This window comes from Amia ocellicauda, chromosome 4, assembly GCF_036373705.1.
Source record: "Amia ocellicauda isolate fAmiCal2 chromosome 4, fAmiCal2.hap1, whole genome shotgun sequence".
NCBI classification, from domain to species: Eukaryota; Metazoa; Chordata; class Actinopteri; order Amiiformes; family Amiidae; genus Amia; species Amia ocellicauda.
In genome coordinates, this window is record NC_089853.1 from 6994083 (window position 1) to 7006115 (window position 12033).

At 44.4% G+C, this 12033-nt stretch overlaps 1 long non-coding RNA gene across 1 annotated transcript; it reads right to left on the bottom strand.

Moving 5' to 3' along the window:
• Positions 1-7035: 7035 nt before the first annotated feature.
• On the bottom strand, positions 7036-11167 carry LOC136747688 (uncharacterized). Its single transcript, XR_010816536.1, has 2 exons — positions 10880-11167; positions 7036-10722 (listed from the first exon to the last, which is right to left on the bottom strand). It is a non-coding gene; the product is annotated as an uncharacterized LOC136747688 (long non-coding RNA).
• Positions 11168-12033: the final 866 nt, after the last annotated feature.

The window sequence follows — 12033 nt, forward strand, 5'->3', positions numbered from 1 at the left end:
ACGTATCTCATTTTGAAAACATGTACACATGCTCTGTACAGTTCAAACTAAAACACAAAGCGTTTATACTTGTATCTCTGCTTTCCCGTTACCAGCAGGAGTGGAGATAAAGCCCACAGCTGTGAAAAGTGACGTGCTGTTGACCTCCGAGTGGAACAGAGCCTCACACTGAGATTGCATCAATGCCGGCAGCACACCGATGTTGAAAATACTGGATGTCATAATAACCCTCAATTAAACAAACAACCGACCCCTTTATTTGGCACATGAACTAGGGGACGGTCCATTCCTGGTGAAGGTGCTATGAACCAGCTCTTTGAATGAGAAACTGTTCTGATCTTGGCACCACCGTCCAGCGGTCAGAGGTTTGGGTTTGGAGAGAGATGGTCGTCTGTGTCCATGCAGTCGGTCTTTGTCAGACACTGACTTTGACTGGAATAGGTGTCAGTGTTTGCGAAATTGGGGGCCAACCGTTATGGAACTGAAAGACCGATTTCTTAACCAAACACATGTACACTTCAGATGGGGGAGAGCTGCTGAGCCAGAGAGTTACGTACTCCATTTATCTAAATAATTAGACTGAAGACGGTTCAAGATCTCTCCAGCAATGGAGACATCATTCATCTGCTGTCCTTTCACTACAGACACCAGTCTGCGCTCTCGCCAAACGTGACCTCAGAGACCCCCCATGACGGCACCAACACTGAATGTGAGCATTTTATAGTGTCATAGTGTCATAGTTAAGTGTCTGTGAATGGCACAGACCTGGAGGTCAAGCAAAGTACAGATGTGAAGTGTGCTCTCAGCTGAGTGTCTTTGCAAGATTGTTATTATTTGCGATGAAGTACTTACTACCCCCCACCCTGCAAAAGTATGAATGTGTCAAGACCCCAGATAAACAGCATCCCCATACAATAACATTTCACACACATCAACCAATTGTTTGTTAGTATTGTTTTACAGTTACCATGCAGCTAAGCAAACCACTTATTATTGTGAGTTGCAGCACCGCGGATCCGGTCCATCTCTCTCACAATTTTCTAACATTGAATGGTAAGAACAGCCGTCTCTCATGGGCGTTTGATGGATCTGACAGGACAGGGGAGATCGAAGGGGAGACGTACATCCTTGGTTAAAATCATCACCTTCGAACAACAGGATTAATCCTACAAATACACAGCTTGCCCAGTCGTGTAGGCTTTATGTATTTCAATAGATTTTCAGGCAGAAAATGACAGAACCCACATACGCACAGACAGGCTGTACGTGTGCGGGAACTCCTCACTGTTGAAAGTGGTCAGAAAAACGTATTTCACGCAGTGCCTAGCTAATGTTTAGAGCTGAAGAGCGGAAAGAGAACCAGAGCAACACTGAAACAATGTTCGTCTGTCCATCTTTCTAATTTATGGGGCCTCAGGCAGGAATCAGTGTTATATGTCTTTGTCAGCTCCTATCCTAACATGGAAACTATTTCACATATTCAAGCAGCGGAAAAACTGCCAGAAAACACTACCATGGCGAGGACAGGCTCCAGAGCGGAAACCTCTCTCTGCAAACAAAGTCCTGAGGCTAGGCAAGGAATCTGCTGCAGCAATTAAAACTCATCGGCGGGGAGAACGAAGTGACGGCTGCTCGAAACTTGCGAGTGCGTTGGATTTCACTGCTCAACTTCAAGGCTAGAACACATGTATAAATATTTGCTCAGCTACACATGAGGTGTCTAATTTTCATTCATCGGTTACTCGAAATGCTTGGATTATTCGAATGATCTACCAGAAGTGGTGCGAGCGCTGCACATTGGTTGGCCTCTCGTTGGTCTTGGATGCAAGTTTTAGATTTTGTTTAAATGTTTAGGAGGTAGACGGAAACGTTAAAGTGACACAAAGACATTTAGATGGAGGAAGCGAGTGAGTGAAGGGGCTGGAGCCCAGAAGACACTGTGGATGTCAACGGAGTGAGAAATGAGCAGCTGTAGTCAACATCTGACTCGAACTTTCCAGCTCCAGAGTCTTGGGCGGCCTCCAAGATCACCCGATTGTATTCAGCCGCGCAGTTGTGCGTATAAACCTCCCATGTGATCCCATGGTTGTTCCACTCGCAATCCACCGTGAGAAACGCGTCTGTCTGTAGCTGTGCTTTATCTGTGCAATTAAGGCACGCACAGGACAACGGAGGCCGTGGCTCCGACTGGGGTGGTAGCGAACCACAGCTTCCATGTTCAATATCTTTTCTAAACATGATGGAGAACACGATATTAAAATTAAATTTAAACCTCAGTGTCTGTATGAAGGTTTGCTTCCATGCAAGATTTCTTGAAAGAGAAGGAAGAATGTATGTTCCAGCCCTGCAGGAATAAATGAATTACAGACACACAACTCAGCCGAGGATTCATTTCAAAGTCGCTGGCAAACAGAAACATAGCTGGAGTATTGAATTATTGCTCAGATTCAGGGGGGAAAAGCCCCCAACAAAAACAAACAATCATTAATCAAAAAAAAAAAACACACACACATGGAAAATCTGTAAAATCCAACTTCCCCAGAATGTGATGCTGTCAATTACTTTTCGTACTTTAAGGTTGTGGAATAGAATCCTGAAAGCGTGCGTTTGATCCTAGAAAGTCCTCAGAGATCGAGGAAATGGATATTGCGCTTGGGGAAAGCGCTCCTCGTCTCAGGCCAGCCGATGTGAACACGATGTACTGCAGTTGACAGGCTGTAATTCAATCGTGTCTGTTCCAGCTGCATCTTTCTCTTGACAATATGTTTTTGGCCCCAGCATCCTGATCAAATGATCGCACAGTGACTGTCTATCACTTTATTTACCACAGACACACCACTTTCTACCAGAATGCAGTTATCTTTAAAGTCAAGCATAACATCCAAAGGGATTATGGGAATGATTGCGTCATACACACCAGATTTTCTGATTCATTTTACGTGCACTGTAAATCAATCATTCCCATAATCCCTTTGGGTGCTATGCTCTCTTTCAGACAAGCTATTTGTAGCTCCCTCCAGTAGTCAACACGAAGCACGAGGTCTTGGTTAAAAAACGGGGTTTTATTTCAACAACATATCATGTCAACCCGTGAGAACTGGGTTGAAAGAGAAAAAAAAAATAAAAGGAAATTATAAATACAATGCATGTATGTATGTCTTGAATACAGTTTGTGCCGTTATAGTTACACACTAGTTAACACAAGCTATGCACATGAAATATATCACAGACAACTGGATACAAAAGAAACATACCTCGTAGGCTGCTTCCTACTTAGGAGGGGCTAAATCTCAAAAGCCTTCTTCCTTGTCTTCTTTACTCGGATAATATACATTTAGATATCTTTACATTCTTAATATTTACTTAGCTCGGAGAGCTCTTGCGATGCTATGTTTTAGCTCTACACTTTAGATGTTGTGCCCCCTTTAATTACGTGCGGAACACAAGGATGGCGCTAATTAGTTCCGCCTCTACGATATCCTATTAATTTTAGGTAGGAACCAAAAAAATAGTCACAAACTTAACTAAAGCTGAGAGGCAGTTACACTCCCACCAAATCACAAGTGATTTCTCAGAACAGCTTGGAGACACACATACTGCATATAAACTGCACATAATATTAATTTCAAAGTACTAACTATTTACTTATTATCTTAACTTAAGAACTAGTTGAAAGAGTGACTAGAGGATGCTGGAGTCTTCAGTCTGCTTCCAACAATGTAACTGTCTTATGGATGGGCCTCTCCAAATGAACAGGTTTAGAGATGCGCTTTCCTCTTCCATCCAGAGTTGAATCGCCGATAAGCAACTTGAGCCTTCTCACTCTTCCGTCCTTTCCTGGGTACACTTCAATAACCTTTGCTAACTTCCACTGGTTTCGTGGTGTAGCATCATCTTGCAAAATGACAATATCATTGACCTTAGCGTTTCTGCGGTCTTTGGTCCACTTCTGTCTCTGTTGGAGATTGAGGAGGTATTCCTTTTTCCACCGTGTCCAAAAGTTGTTGGCTAAGAGTTGAACTCTGCGCCATCTTTTACGGAGGTACAGATCTTCCCTGACGAACTTTCCAGGAGGTGGAGAGATGATCGTGGATTTCATGGTCAGGATGTGATTTGGTGTCAAGGGCTCTGGACAGGATGGATCGTTCAGATGATCAGTGGTCAGAGGTCTGCTATTTACAACCGCCATAACTTCATATAGGAACGTTCGTAGTGAGGAGCAGTCAAGTTGTCTGGCTGACTGTTCTAGAATGGACGTCAAGACACTTCTGATAGTGCGAATTTGTCTTTCCCAGACGCCACCCATATGACTTGAAGCTGGGGTGTTCATGATGAACTCACATCTCAGTTCTTTGAGTTCCTCTTGATCCATCTCCTTTAATGCTTGAATGAACTCACGCCTGGCACCAACAAAGTTTGTCCCTTGATCACACCTTATTTGCCGTACTATTCCACGAATAGCGATGCATGAACGCAGAGCGTTAATGAAGGCATCTGTGGTCAAGTCGTCGAGCATTTCAATATGCACTGCTCTGGAACACATGCAGGTAAGTAAGAGTCCATAACGCTTTAACTCTTTTCTTCCTTCCTTGATGTGGAATGGCCCGAAGCAGTCCATCCCGCAGTAAGTAAATGGAGGGGTTGTTTCCATTCGATCTTCCGGGAGATTTGCCATCCTTTGTTGTTCTGTGCATCTTCTGAACTTCCTGCACGTTGTGCATTTGTAAATATGGGATGACACTGCCCTGCTGCATCCCAGGATCCATATACCATTGGATCGGATCTCATTTATGGTCATTCCCCGTCCCTGATGGTGCACTCTCTCGTGATAGTGCTTGACGAGTAATGCCGACACGTGACTGTCTCTAGGGAGAACAGCTGGATGCTTCACATGTGGATGAAGAGCAGCATGAGTTAAGCGGCCTCCGACTCTGAGGATACCTTGGTCATCCAGGAATGGACCCAACTTGTGTAACTTGTTGGCCTTGTCTTTGATTTGTGAGTTCTTATGACACTGGATGCCTTGTATTTCTTGAGAGAGGGTTGCTTGTTGGACCATCTTGATTATGCTGAGCTCTGCATCTCTCCTTTCCTCTAAACTGGTGCTTTCCCAGGACCTTGGCCTGAGGCCTTTCGCTTCCCTTGCACGCCGCTTTAGTCTGGCTATAGCTTTCACCATTCTTGACCAGTCAGAGAACTTTCGTAGACAATCTAACAGTGACCTTATTTCCTTTGCCAGGGTGTCATGAGCCTGGGCCTTCTTGATCTCTGGATCACTACTTGCAATCTCTCCCACCTTGACTACTTCGCTGGTCAGCTCTTTCTGCCAAAGAAAGCTTGGACCCGTGAACCAGTTGGAAGCTACAAGTTGTTTTGCTGCAAGACCTCTTGAGGCATGATCTGCTGGATTCTCTTCGGAAGCCACATACCTCCATTGCGCAGACTCCGTACTTTGCTTGATGCGTTCCACACGGTTTGCCACGAACACATGAAATCTCCTGGCCTCGTTACTGATGTATCCGAGGACAACCTTTGAATCGGTCCAGAAGAATTCTTGTAGGCAATCTATCTCCAGTTCCCTTTTGAGCATGTCACTGGTGCGGACGGCTACGACTGCTGCTGACAGCTCAAGTCTTGGTATGGTGGTAACCTTAGCAGGGGCTACTCTTGACTTCCCCATTACCAAAGAGCAGTGGACTTCACCTGATGCACTGACTGCTCTGAGGTACGAACACTCGCCATAACCTGACACGCTGGCATCAGAGAAATGATGGAGCTCGTAGCTCTGAACCTTAAAGTTTAATGGAATGTAGCATCTCTGAATCTTTACACCAGCCAGGTTTTGCAGGTCTTGGAGCCAAAACTCCCACAGGGGTCGAAGATCATCAGGTAAGATGTCATCCCAACTGAGCTTGTTATGACACATCTGCTGCAGAATCTGTTTTCCCACCAGGATGAACGGTGCCACAAATCCGAGTGGATCGTATACTGAAGCGACAGTGGATAAAACTCCTCTTCGGGTAAGTGGATTTTCTTTCACAATCACTCTGAACTGGAACTCGTCAGAAGCCACGCACCACTGTATGCCAAGTGCTCTTTCCACGTGTAGCTCTCCCAGGGCCATGTCCAGGTCTTGGGCGGCTTTTGCACATTCTTCTTTGGGGATTGAGGCTAGGACTTTCTTGCTGTTGGAAATGAACTTGTGCAGCCTGAGTTTGCCTTTGTTGCAGAGCTCTCTTGCCTCCTTCACTAACTGAATAGCTTGGCTTTCAGACGCTAAGCTTGACAAGCCGTCATCAACGTAAAAGTTCTTCTGAATGAACTTGATGGTGGCTTCACTGAAGTGTCCGTGTCCTTCGGCTGCGAGGTGCTTGAGTCCATAGTTAGCGCAGCCAGGTGATGAAGCAGCGCCAAACAAGTGGACCTTCATCCGGTAGATGGATGGTTTGGCTTCAAGATTTCCATTCTCCCACCACAGGAATCTTAGGTAATCTTGGTCTTCTGCTTTAACGTGGAACTGGTGGAACATGCGTTCAATGTCACACATGATTGCCACTGGACCTTTCCGGAAACGACACAGAACTCCCACCAAGGTGTTTGTCAGCTCTGGACCGGTCAGGAGATGGTCGTTTAAGGATGTCTCTTGAAATCTCGCCGAACAATCGAAGACAACACGTATCTTCCCAGGCTTTTGGGGATGATACACCCCATGGTGTGGGATGTACCATGCTGGAGCTTTATTGAGGTCTTCTTCTGGGACCCTTTCTGCATCTCCACGTGTTATGATCTCATCCATGAAGGTCTTGTAGTCTTTGTAGTACTGTTTGTTTCTTTTCAGCTTCCGTTCTAGGCATCTGAGACGGTGGATGGCGCACACCATGTTATCTGGTAAGTTGGGTCTTTCATTCTTGAATGGCAGTGGCATCTCATAATGACCATTGTCCTTGAGCCTGATGCCTCTTTCCATCTTTGACAGGAATCGGAGATCCTCTTGAGAGATGTGACTGTCCTCCAAAGACCTTTCGACAAAGTCCGATTCCAGCACCTTGATGACATCTGCAGGTGAGACTACCTCTTTGACTTGAGTTCTACAGACATAGTGAACTTCGCTTGTGAGGTTTGAAGAGGACTGAAGACCAGGCATCACTTGCCTCACGATGACCTGGTGACTTATTCCAATTTCATCTCCATAGTCAAGACATGGGTTGCCATAGCCAACTACGCTCCAGCCCAGGTCTGTTCTCTGAGCAAAGGGCTGATTTTCTTTACCAGGCACCACTTGCCTTGGGACAAGAGCTTGAGGACAGTTGTAGCCGATTAGCAGGCCCACGTCGCAGCTTTGTTGAGGAGCAATCTCGTCTGCGACGTGTTCCAGATGAGGCCATGCCTTTGCAGTCTCTGGTGTGGGAATATGATCTCTGTTTGCAGGGATGAATTCTCTTGAGTAGGTCACTGGCAGAGGAATTATCTTGTCTGAGTAGAATCCTCTCACTTGTAGTCCAGTCAGTTTCCGACAGGACACAACTGTGTTTCTTGAAGCCATTGTGGAGAGCTTTAGCTGAACTGGTTCCTTCTTTGTGTGAAGAGTCTTTGCCGTTTCTTCCAGGATGAATGTCGTGTCGCTCTGTGTATCGAGGAGTGCATACACAAGAACTTCACGATCTGGCTCACTTGTGACTGACAACCACACTGGAATGACTGTGGATGTATGAGTGTCTTTAACATTCTGTAAAACTCTGTTGGATGTTGACTCACGTGATGATCTTGCTGCCCTATCTTGTGGCCGCTCTATTTTCCTTTCCCTTGACTTGCCACTGTTCCCTGCTCCACTAAGCCGTGTTGACATCATTTCTTCTTTGGTGCGATTATCATGGAGGCAAGCTAAATGTCTTTTTTCACACATATCGCAGATCTCTCTGTTTTCACAGTCCTTCGAGCGATGGCCAAACTTCAGACAGCCGAAACACAATTTCTTCTCTTGAACAAACTTGACTCGCTCTGAAATAGTCTCATCCATAAATTTGCGACACTTGTGTAGACTGTGACCTGCCTTCTCACAGAAGACACAGCTTGTGGTAACAGCTTTCTCGTCTGAGTTGGTTGCCAATACCTTTGCTCCATGACCTCTTGTCTTTGAAACCTTGATCTTCTCATTTTCACTTGGTTTTAGAGCGTGGAGGGACGTTATTGGGTTACAGGCGATTTTGGCTTCACGTGTGAGAAACTTGACGAACTGGCTAAAGCTTGGGAACGTGTGACTTTGTTCTTCCACTTCTATCACCTTCCTATTCCATCTTGAGGTCAGCCAGTCTGGAAGTTTAGAGAGTATTTTCTGATTTTCGTTGCAGTCGTTGAGTACTTCAAGACCTCTGATCTGAGACATGGCCGCCTCACAGCTGCGAAGGAAGTCAGCGAGTTCTTGAAGTTCCACACTCCCCTTAGAGTTTATTTTGGGCCACGTATCAAGCTTATCTCTGAAGGCCTTGGCGATAAGGAATGGATTGCCATATCTCTCTTCTAGGATGGTCCACGCTGCACAATAAGCTGACTCTGTGCCTAGCAAGAAGTAGCTTTCAATGGCCTTTTTGGCTGGTCCACCCACATACTTTCGCAGATAGTATATTTTCTCTTCAGCTGGTATGTTTTTCCTGTCAATAAGTGTCTGAAAGGAGACTTTCCAGTCATTAAATCTGAGTGGGTCGCCGTTGAACGTTGTTGGTTCAGGTACGGGAAGACGACTCGCACTGATGGACTCTGCGAATGCTCTAACAAGAGCTGCAGTATTGTCTTCTTGTTTTGGTTGTGTCAGAGAGTGAGGTGGGGAGCGATGCTGCAATAGGCTACTTTCATGCTTGACTTCCTCATTCTCCTTCGGAGGGACACATTGATGGAGCAGCCCAAATATTTCTTCATCTGAGCATTCACTTTGTTCATATACTTGCTGTCTCGCCTTAGCAGCCTCTAGCTTCTTGATTGTCTCCAATCTTTCTAGTTCTCTGCGCTTGGCTTCCAGCACCCTTTGTCTTTCTGCATTTTCAGCCTCTTGATTAGCTCGTAAATTGGCTGCTTCAGTTTCGAGTCTTTCAAGTTCTTTGATATGACGTTCTTGCTCTAGCAGTACTTTTAAAGTGGCTTCATTGGCAGCAACTTCAGCAGCAGCATCTCGTCTTGCAGAAGACTGGCTTGAACGGGATGTTATTCTTGAGTTAGTTTGAGAATGAGCAGACGACTTGGTGCGGTGAGAGTTGACGCTTACTTTGTCTGAGGCTGCAGCTTCAATTACAGACTCTATTGATTTCACTCTTTGTTCTTCACCCCCTCTTGTGTCTAGAAGAGCCTTTGCAGTCTGGATGATTGTTCTTGTTACTGCTTCGCAGGTGTCTGCTCTGCGACGTGTGTCTTGGTCGGGAATGTCAATGTGCCTTAAATCTTCATAAACAACGTTCAGATTATCTGAGGCATTGCTTATCTTAGTGATGTGGTCACGCAGCAGGTTGTTTGAGCATTGTCCACTCAGCGCTTGTTTGGCATCCTTAGCGATAGCTTTCCACTTCTCGTAGCTCACACTGAAACGGTGTGCAAATCTTCTTACTTGCTGATCGTGCAGTTCTTGGCCCTTTTCCGTAAACCTGCGGACCCTTTGGCTTCTATGTGGCTCTTGTGAGGAAGTGTGGTTATCTCCTGTGCCTTCAGCAGCTTGTGGTTGCATGTCTGCGCAGTGCTGCTGCGCGTCTTCACCTGCACCCTCTTTGTCACTCTCAAAGAAAAGCTCAAACTCTGACATTTTGCTTTAGTTTGGTTTAAATCTAAACTTGTTTTTTAGTTGAGTAAATTACCTTGTTCACAATAATCTAAGTTATGTTTAACTTAGCTTAAGCTCAATTGAGTAGTTGTTTTTAATCTCTGATATGTGAATAGTCAGCCTTTAATTACTTGCAGCTACTGACACTACTTTGGAGAAAAATTACTCTCTGCAGCTAAATTAACTTGCTTTTTCCAAAATAAAAACTGTACTAACTGTACTCAAAGACTAGTAACACTCACTTTGTGATCTATGGAGCTATGGTCTTCTTGCCTGATAACTTGTTATAGTTATATATGGCCTTATTTAAATCTTAAATTACCACAAATGAAATTAAACAAACCAAAAATATTAACTCTTAGTTAAACTTGTACATATACCACATTAAGTAATAACCATTCACTTTTAAGTCTAAATATGACCAATTCTGCCTTACTCTCGGTACTAATAGTTCTTAATATTCACATCCTACTCATCAGTAGACACAATATCAACACAGTAGCAATATCAATCCACTTCAATTTGAGAAAAGGTAAGTAAACAAAACATTAACTAATGGGAAATGCAAAGAAATGTCTCATTCTCTTGCCCAGAACGCTTAATGTCTCTGAATTACAGCTTCATTTGCGTTATGAAACCTGATTCTTCCGTGGGCGCTGCCTCTTCTCGCGCTGTCATGTGCGGATGTCTCGGCCCGACCACGACTCGCGCTCTCCGATGCCGTCTGTGAAGGCGCGCGCTGCGATGGAGATGTCTCGGCCCAGCCACGACTCGCGCTCTCCGATGCCGTCTTCCTCGCCTCCTCATGCGGAGCAGACGAGCTCTCACTGTAGCTCCCTCCAGTAGTCAACACGAAGCACGAGGTCTTGGTTAAAAAACGGGGTTTTATTTCAACAACATATCATGTCAACCCGTGAGAACTGGGTTGAAAGAGAGAAAAAAAATAAAAGGAAATTATAAATACAATGCATGTATGTATGTCTTGAATACAGTTTGTGCCGTTATAGTTACACACTAGTTAACACAAGCTATGCACATGAAATATATCACAGACAACTGGATACAAAAGAAACATACCTCGTAGGCTGCTTCCTACTTAGGAGGGGCTAAATCTCAAAAGCCTTCTTCCTTGTCTTCTTTACTCGGATAATATACATTTAGATATCTTTACATTCTTAATATTTACTTAGCTCGGAGAGCTCTTGCGATGCTATGTTTTAGCTCTACACTTTAGATGTTGTGCCCCCTTTAATTACGTGCGGAACACAAGGATGGCGCTAATTAGTTCCGCCTCTACGATATCCTATTAATTTTAGGTAGGAACCAAAAAAATAGTCACAAACTTAACTAAAGCTGAGAGGCAGTTACACTATTGTTCCATATTGTATGATTCCCTCTAATCTCCTAAAGCGCGATCTACTCCTCAGTGATGTTGAGTGATTGATTAATTACATTTAAAAATGGCTTGGAGTACAAAATATATCCCATAATACCACCAGCACAGAAACACATAAGGAACGCTCCATGTACCGAGCACAATCAATTCTGCGTTATCATTTATTATTGAGCAATAAACTGAATTTCCCTTGAAGGACAGCCGATAAGGCTTTTAATTAAGCAAATACATTCGGTTTAAAGCTTGTGTTCCTCCTTTTAAACAACTATGTATTTAAACAGATGAGAACAAGTCTGGATTAAATCAAGAACCGTGTGTTTAATTTGTTTTCTTGAATGTCTAGACTTTAAGATTTTTTTTCTCAATTCCAAAAGCTATCATAAATGTAACCTGTTAAACATTAAGGAGAGACACGGTAATCTTGCAGCTTCGGGTAGGGAACTTTGGACGAGATGTCTACACAATACAAGTCAGATATGGAAAAATCTGATTATCATCCGGTCGGCTGTAAAGAGAAAGAATTAGATAGTGAGGAAATCAAACAAGAGGCAATACGTTCAGCGTGATGCAATGCAAATTTGTGGCCAGAAAGTAAATCTGTCGACGAGAAGATAGTTTAAATGAATGTAAGTGGCGTGCCTTCATTTTCTTACTGCGGATTTTCAAGCCGTCGACCAAAACCGTAGCCCCGCGGCTCCCGGAAATCGTTGAGCACGTCCTGGAAATCGTTCTAATTCTGTGGAAGGGAGCTGTAAGGCTGGTGTCCGAAGAAGGAGATTCCTCTTCTCGTGGCACAAGCGTTTCTTGGCTCGCTGAACAAAGGGGGATATTCTGG